The sequence below is a fragment of the Microtus pennsylvanicus genome, chromosome X (assembly GCF_037038515.1).
Source record: "Microtus pennsylvanicus isolate mMicPen1 chromosome X, mMicPen1.hap1, whole genome shotgun sequence".
Taxonomy (NCBI): domain Eukaryota; kingdom Metazoa; phylum Chordata; class Mammalia; order Rodentia; family Cricetidae; genus Microtus; species Microtus pennsylvanicus.
The window spans coordinates 5,878,646-5,882,594 of NC_134601.1; the positions used below are offsets into that span (position 1 = coordinate 5,878,646).

General features: G+C 48.8%; 1 pseudogene; it reads right to left on the reverse strand.

Moving 5' to 3' along the window:
• Positions 1–687: 687 nt before the first annotated feature.
• On the reverse strand, positions 688–1,895 carry LOC142841169 (fructose-bisphosphate aldolase A pseudogene; annotated as a pseudogene).
• Between the last annotated feature and the right edge of the window lie 2,054 nt (positions 1,896–3,949).

The window sequence follows — 3,949 nt, forward strand, 5'->3', positions numbered from 1 at the left end:
TCAGATCATCCAGCAGAGAGCTCAAGACGAGGCCAGGAAGAGAAAGTTTCATAAGTGGACATTTATTTATTTATTTATTTTTCCCACTTAAATAGTTGTTTATTGGCAGTGGTCTGGAAGGGATGGCAGAATTAGCATTCGCAGACAACACCACACCAGTCACAAGGGTGTAGTAATAAGGGCAGCGGGGCTGCATCCCCAACACCCCAGCCGCCTGCTCGGCTAGCTTTTGCCCCGAAATAACAACACACAAACTGTATTCATTTAATCACTGCTTGGCCCATTTCTATCTAGGCTAATTCTCACATATTAATTTAGTCCACTTCTAATCATCTGTGTAGCGCCCCTAGGTGCGCTTACCGGGAAGATTCCAGCCTCTGTCCATCCTGGGTTGGAGCTTCATAGTGTGCGTCTGCCTGGGAGCTGGGAGCATGGCGTCTCTCTCTGAGGCGTCTGCTCCCGAGCGGAGAGCTGTCGAGTCTGAGCTCACTTCCTCTTCCTCCCGGCATTCTGTTCTGTTTACTCCACCTACCTATGTCCTAACCAATAAAATGGGCCAAGGCAGTTCCTTTATTAGCCAATGACCTTCCTCCATCACAAGGGCAGCAAGAGTGAATGGAAAGCCTGAAGGCCCCCTCTTCAAAAGCAAGTGGGTAGGCGGGGGCCTGAAGTGTTGATGGGGCAGCCTTAGTTCACCTCTGCTTAGTAGGCATGGTTAGAGATCAAGAGAGATTCGCTGGCTGCGGCTCCAGAATGACCACTTGGGGTGTACTTTCCTTGACAAGCAAGGCTGTTGGCCAGGGCTCGCTTGATGTATTCCTCCTGAGCAGCCTTCAGGTTCTCCTTCTTCCCGCCCCAGGCCTTCAGAGCAGAGGCCTGCAGGGCCCGGCCATAAGAGAAAGTCAAGGCCCATGGCTTCAGCAGTGGGCACTTGTTGATGGCATTGAGGTTGATGGACGCCTCTTCCTCGCTCTGCCCTCCAGACAGGAAAGTGACTCCAGTGACAGCAGGAGGCACTGTGCGACACAGAGATGTGACAGTTGCCATGGCAATCTCCTCATTGGAATATTTCTGGGTATAAGCATGGCCTGGAGTGACCGTGTTGGGCTTCAGCAGTGTGCCTTCCAGATAGACATGGTGGTCACTCAGAGCCTTGTACACAGCAGCCAGTACCTTCTCGGTTACATACTGGCAGCGCTTTAGGTCATGGTCTCCATCAGGAAGGATTTCAGGCTCCACAATGGGTACAATGCCATTCTGCTGGCAGATGCTGGCATAACGGGCCAGAACATTGGCATTTTCCATGATGGCAAGGGCTGAAGGAGTATGCTCCCCAATCTTGAGCACACAGCGCCATTTGGCAAAGTCAGCTCCATCCTTCTTATACTGGGCACAGCGTTCTGACAGCCCATCCAGCCCTTGGGTGGTGGTCTCACCATTGGTTCCTGCCAGGGGTACCACGCCTTTATCTACCTTAATGCCCACAACGCCGCCCTTAGACTTGATAACTTGGGGGAAGGGACGTCCATCATCCGCCTTCTGGTAGAGTGTTTCGTGGAAGAGGATCACCCCCCCAATGCAGGGGTTCACACGGTCATCAGCAGTTAGCAGCAGCTGGCGGTAGAAGCGCCTGTTCTCTTCGGTGTTCTCAGTGCCAATGGACTGCAGCCGCTTAGCAATGCTTCCAGTGGACTCATCGGCCGCCAGGATGCCCTTGCCCAGAGCCACAATTCGGTGAGCGATGTCAGATAGCTCCTTCTTCTGCTCCGGGGTTAGTGCTGGGTATGGGTAGGACATGGTGCCAGTGACAGCACGTTCCTGGCACAGGAGGGGGTGGGTCTGCCGGCTACGGCGGTGGGTGAGCCAAAGGACAGAGGAGCGAACGCGGATAGAGACACCAGAACCCCGCTCTGCGTGCGTTCCAAAAGAACGCAGCCTATTGTGCTGAGGGGGAAGGGGGTGACCCATAAGTGGACATTTAGCAACGAGAAATCAAAGGTGTTTATCCCCTTTTCCTAGCCTTTCAACTAGTTGTTTTGCTAAAAGCAAAGGATCGAGATGCTGGTTTTATCTTCCTTAAATGCCTTAGTGGTGCTTTCAAAATTAGCACGTTGAACAGTAGCGTCAAAAGACTGGTAGTGTCCCTTACAACATCTTGAGGTCCATGACCTTGCGGGGCTTACCTAATGGTTCTGAACTTTGGTTTCTTCATTTGTGAGGCAGGGAAGCAACCATTTTGAATTTTGAATGGTTGCAAAGGTTATCAGCTCCTATAACATCACTGTGGGTTTAGGGGTCTGAGGCTTAAGTAGGCAGGATAGACCAACTAATAGCAAAGTAAACCTCTGGCGGCTCATGGCATCCTAGCTTGAACGATAAAATGTTCCAGTTTGTAGCATAATCTGTGACACACATTCGTTAGTATTACTTGGTTTCCAAATACTAATTGATTCTTTCAAGGACACATTCTTGATAGAGGCCTTTGCACACACCATCTTAGAGAAGTTGACTGTACGGGTAGAAGGGAGTGGATTTCTGCTTGTGTCTGCAACTTGTACTCTTGGGAGAAACAACACAACTTCTCAGGGGCTTAGGAGACTAAGAAGGTCATATCAGTTTTTGTTATTCGACTAGCATCATTTTCTTTGTAATCTTTAAAAATCAGGGTCTTTTCTTTTACAGGTCCACACGTCTTGTGGGTTTTATAATATGAAAAGAATCTGGTAGGACAGACAGAGTTTGGAGAGAAAGTGGCTAATACTGCAGATAAAACACAATACTTGAGAAGATGGGGGCTCAATCCTTTCTCCATCTTTTCTAACTATAATGCTAATGAGAATTAGGGTCCATTGATTTCATATAGCACCTTACACTGGACTTTAATGTTCTCTACCTCTAGTGATATAGAGGTGGCTGTCCTGAAAACTCTCTTTGTAGACCAGGGATTCACCTACCTCTGCCTTGTGAGTTCTGGAATTAAAGACGTGAACCTCCAAAATGCCCAGCTGTGTAGTGTGATTTTAATCTCCCTCAAAGCCTCTGAAGAGTGTTTCTGCCAATCTGGTTCATTCCTTGTTCTTTAGACAAGAAACAGTTCCCACTTTCCCCGCTGTCCCTTTAGAACTCTTTAGTAGCCATCATCTTCGTGAGAATACTCGCAAAAGACCCAGAGCTTGGGCTCGCTAACTGTTAATGCCCCCTCAGTGAAGTCGGAGCGGGAGGGGTCTTGGACCCTCTCCCGTGATTCCCACCACGCCCTCCTGCCATTTGAAGGTAATTCTGCCCTAATTGCACAGAGTCTCTGAGTCTCACGAGGTGCTAGAGTGTATAGTAAGTGCAACGCTAACCAGTGGAGGAGACTATGTCTTTTCAGCTATGCGGAAGCTGTCATCCACGCTGAGGTGAGACTTGCTGTTGGTGTAGCTGCTTTGTCGTCACCATCCCTCCTGTAAGTAACCTGTCACTCACGCTAAGTAAGCCCCATAACCTCATTGGTCCCTCAACCTGGAGTTCAGTTTTATCATACTTCGGCTTGCCATTGGTGTTTATAGACACTATTATTACTTGTGCTAGTTGAGTGGAAGTGGGTTTTTGGTTCAATGGCTAATCCTGACACAGCTGTGTAACTAACCTGAGGGAAGAGAGTCTGCTGGGTAGGAATAGGCCGTTCGCACTCTCTGTATAAGATTTCCTCAGCTGAAGTCTTCTGCAAGCCGCGGGAATGTGTAAGCAAGCATACCAGGGAGGATCAGTGCTGCTGTTTATAGAACGAATCTATTGATTGGGTTGCTTATCTAACAGCCTACCATTCAGATCTACATGTTCTCAAATCGGGCCCCAAAGATTACCTCTAAGGTGGGGTTGCGCGTTGTTTGGTGGAGTAAATGGGATTATCCTCTGCTATGCTCTGGATCTTGAGTAGCCACCAAAAGTCTGCCTTAGAAGACTA